Source organism: Pelodiscus sinensis, chromosome 6, assembly GCF_052426305.1.
Source record: "Pelodiscus sinensis isolate ZL-2025 chromosome 6, ASM5242630v1, whole genome shotgun sequence".
In the NCBI taxonomy this organism is placed as follows: Eukaryota; Metazoa; Chordata; order Testudines; family Trionychidae; genus Pelodiscus; species Pelodiscus sinensis.
Window position 1 is genome coordinate 3,249,637 of NC_143057.1, and position 12,301 is coordinate 3,261,937.

Sequence of the window (12,301 nt, forward strand, 5' to 3'; positions counted from 1 at the left end):
GTGGCTGCGGAAGAAGAAAAGGCCGCGTTGCTGCAGGTCTCCGACTGTTGTCAAGCACTGAGATGCAGCTCCCCCCTACGCCATCTTGGGTCCCCCCGACCTTGTCTCAGACTTGCAACGACAATGCTCAGCTTCTGACTGGCCGGAAAGGCACTTCTCAAAGCTTCGGCATGGGAGCACAGAAAGAAACTTTTGTTCTCCCTCCCTCATCTTCTGAGGCTTATCTGCTGGAACAGACACTAAGGCTGTGTCCAGACTCAAGGCTACTTTTTTCGAAAAAACTTCCCCTGCGTCCAGACTCAAGCCGCGTTCTTTCGAAATTAATTCGAAAGAACGCGGCTTTTTTTTCGATGGCGGTAAACCTCAATTTACGAGGAAGAACGCCTTCTTTCGAAAGTTCCTCTTTCGAAAGAAGGCTTTCTTCAACGTAAATAGGGCTTCTTTGAAAGAGAGCATCCAGACTCACTGGATGCTTTCTTTCGAAAAAGCAAGCCGCTTTTTCGAAATTTCTCCGTGCAGTCTAGACGCTCTCTTTCGAAAGAGGCTTGCAGTCTAGACATAGCCTAATAGATGTGTCAAACGACGGGACACACATTTGATTTTTGATTAACTGGTTCCCCATTGAAACCAGAGAAATATCAAGTTCTTTACAGAGACTGGAGATGTTTGGCATTCTTTCAGTGAGAAATTTGTCCAAGGGAACTCGCTCATAAACATCCCACAGAATCATCTAATCACAGAACACTAGAACTGGAAGGGCCCTCAAGAGATCAAGTCCAGGGCTCTGCCCTCATGACAGGTCCAAGCACCATCTAGACCAGGGGTTCCCAAACTTTTTGGCATCATGCCCCCTTTTTGATTTTTGAGAAACCCTCATGCCTGCCCCCCCCCCCCCAAAATAGCAGCCAAAAAAAATATATATATTGGCCTTTTAAGAGCAGAGCAGGCATTGCCCTTTTAAGGTGGCCATTTTGAAGTCTGCCCCAGCCACCTTGAACTCTTTCTTGGGAGGTGTAATGATGGGGGGGTGGGACTGGGTCACCTCGTGCCCCCCCTGAAATTTTTTCACGCCCCCCCCCCCCAGTTTGGGAACCCATTATCTAGACCATCCCTGAAAGGTGTCTGTGTCACCTCCTCTTCTCCAATTGTGGAGATTCCACAACCTCCCTAGGCAATTAATTCCAGTGTTTAACCACCCTGACAGTTAGGAACTTTTTCCTAATGTTCAATCTAAACCTCCCTTGCTGCAGTTTAAGCCCATTCCTTAGAGGCCAAGGAGAACAATTTTTCTCCCTCCTCCCTGTAACACTTTTTTAGGTTCTTGAAAGCTGCTCTCATGCCCCCTCTCAGACTTCTCTTTTCTAAACTAAACAGCCAAATTTGTCAGTCTCCCTCACAGATCATGTTTTCTAGACCTTTCATCCTTGTTGTTGCTCTTCTCTGGACCTTCTCCAATTTCTCCACATCTTTCCTGAAATATGGTGCCCAGAACTGGACACAATACTCCAACTGAAACCTAATCAGTGCATCACTCTCAACAGCTCTCCAATGGGAGCTGTTCCTGGTTCTGCCAGCCAACCATCCCCTGACCTCCCTTCTAGGTCTGGGCTATGACTGAGCTGCCTCTAGTCCTGCAACTCCTTTTATAGGGCCTTTCTGGCCCCTGATTGGCCAGTTTCTTCCTAGCCTCTCTAGTTGCCTGGAGGACTTCTCTATGGTTTTTTCAGCCTTAGGGCCTAACCCCATTACAGGATGGAAACCAGTAGATTCTGGCAACCCTGCTGGTGGGCAACGGTAAACAAAACGTCCGGCAGGCCGTACGCAGAACTTATGGGACACACACAGCCCACGGGCTGCAAGTTGCCCATCAACAATTTGGACTGTAAGCTCTTCGTGGCATGGAGTGCCTCTTACTGTGTGTGCAGAGCATCTTACGTGATGGGGACCCAGCTCTGCTTAACGTAACAGATGAGATGAAACAAGAGCCCTGATCTACAGAGAAGTTGTCATGCTGAGGTGAGAACGTAGCCCCCACGAGCTGCTCTCTCAGGAGTATCATGGGGGGAGGGCTAGGGTTGCCAGATGGTTTCAAAAAAATACCGAACACACTTGACATGACATCACAATCTACATTACATCTTATTTAGAAAATACCAGACATTTCTATTTTCTCATTTCTATTTTCTCATTTTTTTCCCAGAACGGAAAGCTCAAATACTGGACTGTCCGGTTCAAAACCGGACACCTGACAACTCTAAGAAGGGCATGTGATAAATGTTGTGGTGACTTCACATTTTTAACCATTCTTCTCATCCTTCCAAACCCCAGCATGCCAAAATAGCAACAGTCTCAGGAAATGTCAAAAAATAGCTATTTTGATTAAAAGAAAAGCGCCGAAGACTGAAAATAATATTCCTAGCAAATCAAAATCGTTAATGTGACATTAAAGTAACCTTTCAAACTCATCCCTTTGAGACAGACGCAACCTTTTTACTTAAGCAATAGGAAAGCAACTCTGCATGGGTCCGTATGAGAGCAGACTCTGGTTTTGATCAATTGAAGAACTTGCACAGAAGCAGTGTGAGGTAAATGAACATAGGGCAGCTTTCACCACCAAAGACAACACCGAATACAAACTGGCTCCCCCCAGCAATTAGCGGAGTTGTGCTTTCAGACAGCCAGGCTTGTTTCATTGCCATGGTTTTTAAAGGGCCAAGTTCTGTGGGGAGTTTTGCACTCGCCATCTGGGGTTCCCCTGCTCTCTCCCGATGTCATAGTTGGCTATTACCCCATCTCCTAACTTAATGCCGCCAGTGCATTCAGTCAGCCTGCAACTGGCAGGCAGGCCCTGGGTGGGCTGTTATCAATTGGTGTAGTTTAGAGCCACCCCTAGGTGGCTCTAACATTATTATTGCCATTGCATTCCAGCAGCACTCAGGCATCCAAACTGAGATGGGGAGACTGGGGGACATTGTGTTAGGCGCTGTATGTACACATGGCTTTTGCCCCCCCAAAGAATTTACAATATAAATAAGCAAGACAGGCAAAGGGTGGGAGAAAAAAAGTATTATTACCCTCATGTTACACATGAGGCAACAAAGGCCCTGAGAGATTAAGTGACATGCCCCGGGTTCCACGTGGAATCTGTGGCAGAGCAGGGATTTGACTCCCCCCACCCCTCACGTCCAGTGCCCTAACCTCAAGATCTTCCTTTTTCTGGCCAGTGTTGAGGCTGAGAAAGCCATAAGCCCCCAGTCTAGACATTTAACCACAAGATTGTCCTTCATCAGTCCGTCTTTTATCATATTTTAGTTATAGACACACGCAGAACAAATACAGCACAGAGATGAGAAATATGGAGATTAGGTTTAGCCCAAGTTTGCATAAATACACAAGTAACATTTGCCAATGTTCATTTAAATCTTCATTAAATCCCTAAAGTCAGGCAGTGAATTAACACCAAGAACATTTATGGTAACTAACATTTAGCCAAGAAATGTGGGTTGTGAACCACCCACTAAAACATCTCTCCGTTGATAGCTGTGTTTATTCCCATAAGCTAGCCAAGCTGCTTCTTATTTACATGAAACCTCTAGCTGGATGTGCTCCAAACTGGTGGATTTTTTTTTTCCCAAGGAAAATTTGGCAAGGGGAAATGAGAGGGAATGTGTTAATACATTTATGTCATTGTTTCAGGTGATTTCTTCAGAGGAAACCTAAACAGCCTTCCCCATTCAAGACCGTGCTTACAAAGCTATTTCTCCAGTGATTAGAGTCTGCAGCAAACTCTTGGGAATAACTCTTCAAGTTCCCCTTTAAAATATGGATCAAGAGTAGTTGCCGACACATGTTCCTTATCAAGGATTTCCTGGATTCTGAATTCTGTTTGAGAACTGCACGTTTTTGCCTCTGCTTTTTGCACTCATTTGTTCTTGAAAGAGTCTGAAAGCTAAACTCTGAGTGCAGCCATTCATAAAATGAGGGACCAGCGGGGATCCCAGAAATCCATTCGCCACAGAAAAACGTGGTATTTGCATGTTTACAGAGAATCTGGTGGGGCTCTGGCTATGAGATTTCATTACAGGTTGAACCGCTCTAGTCTGGCAACATTTATAGTGCAGCATGATTTTAGTTAGCCGGATATCTACTTATCATGGATGTGGTCAAGTTTCCCGCAGTCCCATCAAGTTTGTTTACAGCCCCTAGTCCGGGTTCTCAGTGTTCTGGGCTGTGATTTAGCTCTGATTTACCGCTAATGTCTTCTAAGAGCCCAGCAAGCAGTGGAAGTGTTGGTAATGTTACTAGACAATATTGACTTCCCGCGGTCCAGCAAACTGTCTAGTTCGGCACCGGTCAGGTGCCGAGAGTGCCAGACTAGAGAGATTCAATCTGTACAATCACAGGAAAATGAAGATTTTTATGTTTTTTTTTTTTTCAAATTGGAGAATTGTGTTTATTATGGAAAACTAAGATACCTGTGTGATCAGTGCTTCTTATGTTACGCTACTGCTCAAGAGGCACTTGAATATTTCAGGGGCAGCGTTCCAGTAAGCTGGATTCTCCTGTATTGGGTGACAAATGGTTTTCCTTCTTCAGCTCTCTCTGGAGTTCCCCATTGGGGAAAGCTGCCCTCCTGCCCTGCCAAAAATGTGCTGGAATTTCAGTGGAAAGGGACTCATCGAGCAGGGAATCTGGGAAAGCAAAATAAGGTTGGATGAAATACGTTCATAAAACGATACCCGTGGTTTGCACTAACCGAGCCCACCTTCCTCAAAAGTTCTCAAAGCAGCTGACAAACAGTAGCTTTTCTTATTCCCCTCTCACAGACGGATACACGGAGGCATCAAACGGGAAGTCAAAGATCGTGTAGTGAGTCATTAGAACAAATCCTAGCTGTGGGCTAGGACAATCGCTGTGGTACACACACTGTGCCTTGGGCAGTGTAGTGATTCCCAACCCAGATTAAAAAAACCCACCTTGTATTATGTTCACATGGTGCCACCTTAGTGTGTCAGGCACTGGGTGAGAAGCAGTTTTCCCTGCTCACACAGAGTTTTGAGACTTGGCTTTTTTTTCCCCCCCCAGCGTGAACCAAAACAGAAAGTCGAAATCTCAAACTATTTGCAAACCCCAAAATAGATTTTTCTTGCTGTGGAAACGCGCTGTCAAGTCTGACCTATTTCAGGCTAATTAGCTAAAATCACTAAATGAACACTTGTTTTGAACCAGCAAGCTGCAGATGTGTCCTGTAGAGAATAGGTGGGTTACTGAATCGGGACAGTCGAGTAGGAAGGAAACAGGCGGATGGAGTCTGCAGTGAAAAAAAAGAGGAGGGAAAAAATGTCAGCGAAAATCTCTGTTGATTGCTGAAGACTCTCTCAAAGACTCTACCAAACTCCAGAGAAATAGGGGGGGTCCAACTCCATATTTTTTAGTGTTTGCTTGCTTGGGGGTCAGGGTTTGAATGTCGTTTCAACTAAAGTCTCTAAAGCTCAGAGACCGAGTCACGGTCTTAAGCATGTGATTAAATTCAATGAAGCTTCAATACATGCCTAGTGTTAACCAATGCCCCAAAGCAAAGCATTAAAAGCTGAAGCACATGCAAACCTGAAGCACATGCAAAACTCCCGTTAGCTCTAATGGGGGTATTCATGTGCTTAAAAGCCTCCCTAAATCAAGGCCTACACAGAATTCAGGCAATCCATGAATGGACACATAGGAGTCCCACAAAAGATGACCATACCTGTGTTTTATATGGGACAAGGTTATTCTCGTGGCTAATTTGGTTTTATATAATATTTTCTTCGGAACTGATGTTCTCAGAGCGAAAAAACCAGGTTTTACAGACAAGTCTGATATTTCTACAGCCTGTTTTGTCTGTGTTACAGCTCTGTGGAAGTATACAGCATTTTTCCAGGATGTTTTTAGGGGGGCTGGAAGGCAGACTTCTCTCTACACATGGGGAACTGAATACAAGTAATTAGAGCGAAGGAGAAAAACGTCCTAAGATTAAGACTGCATTGGAACTTTACAGCGCCATAGCTTTCTGGCTCTGGGGTGATGTACCAAGCCCTGTTTCTCTGCGCACAGGCAGGATCAGACAACAGGAGACTGCTGCTTTGCTCACAGTTCCAGATCTCTGTCAGCCAGCCCTCTGCCCCAAAAACATTTTCTCTAGGCTCTTCTGAGAGCCTTGCTCCTGGCTCTTGCTGCCTCTGCATCGGGAGCTTCCTGGCTGTCTCGTCTTATCTCGCTCTCCTTCCACACGATTCCAAACAATACTTGGAGAAAACCATCCATCCACATAGTTTTAACTCCTGAGCAGACACATATGCGCCTTTGTTTTGGGCAGTGACATCCATCTGTCTTGGGTTGAATCCTCTATTATCCCACTTTTTATCCTTAATGAAAGACAGCTGCTGCACTCATCAATTTCAAGAAGGTTTAATCCAGCCGACGATGATAATTAATAATCCTACTAAAGCTCAGCATTGAAGACATGTAAAGTTTCCAAATCATTTTGATATTTTACTTAGACAAAAGATTTTCTTGAAATTGTCAGGCAAGCCACAAGATTTATGCACAAACTCAGGATCACTAGATAATAATATTCAAATAAACCATTTATATTTATAACACTGTACCCAGGACTCTCCGGGGGACCTGCTCTTAAAAACCCTCCTGGGACTTCACTGCATGAAAAAGAATGGCTTGATCAGGTTCCAAATGGTTTTGCTCTAAGCAAACACCAGCTGCATATTAAGGGGATACATATTGAATTCGGCAGGACCTGCCGAAAAGGCATCCGTTTATCCAGCTGGTTCTACACTGCTGTGGCCTCACTCAGATGGTACCAATTATAAATAATCCACATGGAAAACTCTGAGAAACACAACCCTCTGCAAACAGTAACCCTGAGGCAACTGCACCCTCAGTGACACTGCCAAAGACATCAAAATAGATTTGCATATATATCCTCAGCTAAAAAACTTCTCTCTCCCCTGGAAAATGTGGTCTCAATTTTTCAAAATCCATATATTGTAAATCTGGGTCAGGAATTGTCAACTAAGATCTTAGGCTCCTGTTGGCAGGGGTGGGTCAGATCCACTGTGTCTCAAGTATGCAGCTTGAGCTGTGTCCACACTGCAAAGTAGCAAGGCTGGAATGTGAGGCCATGTCTATACTTACCGCACTGGAGATCGATCTTCTGGCGTTTGATTTAGCGGGTCTAGGAAGGACCTGCTAAATCAAACGCTATGGGCGGATCAGGTCAACACCTGTACGTTTCGATTTGTGAGGGGTAAGGGAAGTTGACAGGAACCTTTGCTCTCATCGGTCTCCTGTTGTGGAGACGGTGCCAAGTTCGGCTTAAGGTTCATCGACTCCAGCCTTGAGCCAACCTTCCATGTCTAGTATAAGACCTGGCCTGAGTCACAGCAGGATTCAGACAGAGCCACCCCAGCCTGGATCCCAGCAGGGTACTAGGAGCTGGGTTGAGTTGTGTGTGGACTGAAACAACGCTTGGACTCAAACCTGAGTCAGAGTTTGGGCTTCAGGAGCAGTGTAGATGTACCTTAAGTGACTTAGGAACACACTATCGAAAGCCAGTAGGTCTTGTGTTCCCACGTTGCTTAGATACTTTTGCCAAACCCCACCCATCATTACAGCCAGACTGATATCGGTGTAACTACGTCGCTCAGGGGCATGACAAATCCACACCCTAAGCACAGTTAGTTACACCAACCTAGTCCCTGAGGTAGGCAGCGTTACGTTGATGGGCGTGCTTCTCTCCAGAGGGTGGCCATATTTCCCGATGGTGAACCCGGGACACCTGGTAGAATGACTCGCAGGCAGGTGACTCCAAAGGCAATCGGTCAGAGCGACGCAGTACAAACGTTCAAATTAACATCCGCTTGGCTGAGCCTGTTCTAAAGAAATGCTCGTGGTTGGAGTCTTTGTATTTACCTTGCACAGGGAGAGGTGACTCTCCCCCCGTACACCTCTCTCGCACTGGGGGGGGTGACTGACCAACCTGACCTGACCGGGCCCCCGGGACAGATCCACCTCTCCTGATACCTGGTGCTGAGCCTCCTCCAGGCACTCTGTAAGAGCCTGCCCCCTTTCCAGGTTGCTGTTGAGGTTCACCCCCGAGCGTGGCCAGCAGCAGCCTTGCGGTACGGAGGGAGAGGACGGAGGTGAGCTGCTTCCAGCCGAAGGGCAAGGCAGGCATGACCTGACTCGAGTGTCTCCAGAGGGCAACTCTTCTCCCCGCCTCACTTTAGCTGAGGGGCGGAGAAGCTTCCCCAGGCCAGCGCTGTGTGGGGCTTTGGCACACGCAGGGCTTAGCTCGGCCTGGCCAGCCACCCAGGCCAGAGGGGGTTGAGCTGTCCCTGGGGGCCAGTCCAGCCAGGAGGGCTCCAATACTGGACTGTCCCTCTAAAATGGGACAGCCGGCCTCCCTACCCATGGGGCATGTGGATTGACCACTCCGAGGGGAGCTACTCTCCTGTGGGCACTTCCTTGCTGCGCAGCTGCACCGCTGTCCGTGACAACAGGCCCTGCCTCCAGTTTCTCCAACACCCGCTGAGAGCTGGCCGGCCTTCGGGTTGGCAGCGACTTCCACAGATGTCCAGGCTCTTCCCCACCGAGGAATTCTGGTGGCCAGCGAAAGCAGCTGGAAACAAAGGAGAAGCATTAACCAGGCAGCTGCCTCCGCCACGGGGGGCTTTGGTGAGCCAGATGCCGACGCCAGCTTCAGGCGCGGGGGCAAAGCTTCACCCCCGAGCGCAAGAAAATCCAGGGGAAGAGGGTTTATACTATTAGCTTGTTTCACTGTTTTTGTGTGTTTGTTTTTGCTATGTGCTGCCTCCCTCTTAAGAGAAGCGGGTGCTACAAGCCAAGCTGGAGTTTCTCTTGGTAAACTGAAGTACAAATCCAGGTCAGGCCTGGAGCACAACTTAGGGAAAGCCACACCCAAGAACCCCCTTCAAAGAGCGTTACGGCTGTCAAGTCCTACGCGCCGCAGGTAGGAGAGGCCAGAGTGAAGGCAGAGTCTGTCCCGTTGTCCCCTCCCGGCAATTGCAGCTGCACGGATGTGCAGATCTGTGATCTGCTGGGCACCGCCGTCTGTAAGGACACTGGGGCCGTGGGTTCAGAGCGGGATGCTTCCTCTCCGGCCAAAGGAGAATGTGCGTGGCGAGCCACTGAAGGCCCCACGGGGCTGGTTTCAGATTGCGGCATCGAACAGCCACACCTGAAGAGCAAAAAGGCAGCGAGAAAACAGGCTCACAATGGACAGGGCAGCTCTGCTGCCATCCCCCGCATGTGGGGATTGTTCTGAGCAGGGAAAAATCCATGGGTGGAACTCCCTGGCCTGTGTGACACAGGGGATGAGAGTAGATGATCGTGACTTTTTCTGCCAGCCTTCCTCTGTAAGAGGAAAACATGGCTAGGAGAAGTAGCAAGGAATAGTTACTGGATTTCTTCACAAAACCTGTGGAACTCCTTGCCAGAGGAAGTTGTGAAGATCAGGACTTTCAGAGGGTTCAAACAAGAGCTAGATAAATCCATGGAGGTTAGGCCCATCGATAGCTACTAGCTAGGATGGGCAGGGATGGTGTCCCTAGCCTCTGTTTGCCAGGAGCTAGGAATGGGCGACAGGGGATGAATCACTTGATGAGCAGTTGCAGCTACTCTCAGCTGGCTGATCACATTTCAAATCCTGATTGGCAAGGGCAGCCCATCTGGCTTTGCATTGACTCTGGGGCACATGCCATTGGCTGCTGTCAGCAGGCAGGATACCGGGCTAGATGGGCCTTTGGTCTGACCGTTCTTCTGTTTAATGGACAGAACCACAATGTGAATGTTGCCCTCCTTGCTCTGGGTTACCATTCCAGACAAGGACATGCAAGCAAAGCACCTACCTGCTCTAGGCAAAGCTCCACTAATCCTCCTCCTCTTTTGAGAGACCTATTTCTTTCTGAGCGTCGTCTCTCTCAAGCAAGGCGTCTCCCAACACAGAACTGTGCTTTTCCCCACAGCGGCTTTAGAGCTTGCAGAACTACAGCCGAGCCGGCTCCCCATTCCAGGCAATAAAAGTTACATTTTAGAGAGAGAAAAGTTCTCTCGTTATTGCCTCCGTAATTGGCCCCTGGGAGGCGCAATGAACGTTTGATGGGCTTTTTAAGCAAAGTCCTTTTGTTTCCAGGGTAGTGTTAATAGACTCTCTGTGCCTGGCAGCTCTGAGATCCAGAGGGCTGCAGAGCTGGAGAGGTTAGTGTATTATCATCGGCTCGCCTTTGCCCTGCAGGCTTGTCTCTAAATCCCCTGTTGAGTCCTGCTCCCAACCTTCATGCCGTGCCCGAGTTTTTAGAACCACAACGCGAAGATCGCCCTCCTCACCCTGGGATCCCAAGGATTCTCACACAGGTCCATCACCCCGTCTCCTCCAACAGCTCCAGAGCAGCCTCCCGCCATCTGTCTTCCTTTAGGCATGAAAGGAAGGCTTCCTTTTTAATGTCTCTAATGATCTGTCAGTTCCGATTTCACACCACCCATCCCATGCAGCAGTTCCAGCTCCTCTTCGCAGGCAGGTCCCATTCCAAATCTGGGTTGGCCAGGGCAGCTCAGCTGGCTTGGCACGGACCCAGATCTCTCCTGGAGCAGATCCTGCCCTGGGTGGGATTTTGTGACCGTCCTTGGACTGTAACGTAGGGGAGCAAAGGAGCCCTGGAGCAGAGCTGGGTTCCTGATCCTCGAACCATTAAACACATCGAAGGAGCCAGAGGAGGTTGTGAAGACCAGGACTTTGACAGGGTTCAAAAAAGAACTAGATACGTTTGCCTCTGTTTGTCAGGGGAGGGATCGCTTGATTCCCTGGTTCGTTCACTCCCTCTGGGGCACCTGGCATTGACCACTGTTGGCAGACAGGACCCTGGGCTAGACGGACCTTTGGTCTGACCCAGTCTGGCTGTTCTTATGAGCCAACCACACCCCCGTTTCTAGGAGTGGCGGTGAAGAACAACTTCTCCGACTGACACCGCAGGTAGGCAACGAGAAGGAGTCATGGCAACTTTTGGCCCACTCCACCGGGACTCGAGACAGTTGTAAAAAGTGCTGCCAGCTCATTAACGAGCAAGTCACATTCGCCTGTCATCAGGGAGACAGATTGCTACACAACAGGTGCTGGCTTTTAAGAGAAGTCAATTAAAGGAAATGCTTCAAGGTCACGAAGGCGATGCTGGAATCCTAGCTGAGAGAGGAACCTCTGTGCCTTGATTGCCTCTTCTCTGTGCATCTTTGTGGCACGGGACTAATCAAACCTGCTCCCCGCAGAGGGAGAAGCAAGGTGGTTCTTATGCACAGAGATGGCTGGATGGGTTGTGGGTCGCGACTGACTCCCTGGCAGACGACTGACGCTACCCCCATTGCATTCTGGATCGGTATGTTTGCGGCAGTACCAGCTTTTCATTTGGCGCTGTGCTTCCTCGGGATGAAACCAGGGCAGCTACCACAAGGGGGAAAAACTAATTAAAATGCATCCAATAGAGAAGCCATTTGGCAGCTCTTATGCACGCGAGTAATCCCATTTACTGCCCCAGGAGTCTGCACCAAGGACGGGCTCTCGGATCCTGCCCCCAACAAGGGCACACAAAGGATCTGCATGCTTCTCGGCGTGCATACACTAGCTGGATGGTAGGCCCAAAGTCCTGGAGGCGGGGGAGTGGAAGGAAGGACTGCATTTTTCAATTAAAGGGAAAGCAATGACACTGTGATCAGCTGAAGTGGCCTTTAGAAGAGCATCTGCCCTGGGGTTTGTTTCGCACCACCAAACATAAATATTCAGGACTTTTCAAATGAGATTGTCACCCGGATCCAGCCGTCTGCGGAGCCTCCCGGGGGTGGGTTTTCTCTTGTTTTGTCTCTTTCACTTAGCAAATCAGACCAACACCAAGGCGGCCAAAACTCAGTGAATTATTCACGTCAAAACACAATGCAACTTACTAACCGATGGATCTTTAAAGGCCATCTCTCAGGCAGCCAAATAATTCCACGGCTCACGCCGCAAAGCTGGTGACATTTAGACGGCATCAAACATGCATGGAGAGACATTGATTGTAACCAGATTGCCCAGAACCAGTTACCATCCCTCTGAGCGCAGAGAAGAAAGAAGCCTGGAGAACAATCGACACTCACTTCGCCCAGGGGCCTAGGTCGTAGAAGGGAATTCTCCTTGGTCTCAGGTGGGAAAGAGAAAGGAGGACCCCAGTGGTTAAGGCAATAGCCCTGAATTCAGAAGAGC

General features: G+C 48.5%; 1 long non-coding RNA gene across 1 annotated transcript in view; it reads right to left on the minus strand.

Annotated features, from left to right (window-relative positions):
- The window catches only part of LOC112547764 (uncharacterized), a 71,765-nt gene that overhangs the window by 9,485 nt on the left and 49,979 nt on the right, over positions 1 to 12,301 (minus strand). The window contains exon 4 of the long non-coding RNA XR_012904571.2: positions 4,476 to 4,691. This is a non-coding gene — a long non-coding RNA (uncharacterized LOC112547764). The remainder of the gene's footprint in view (positions 1 to 4,475; positions 4,692 to 12,301) is intronic.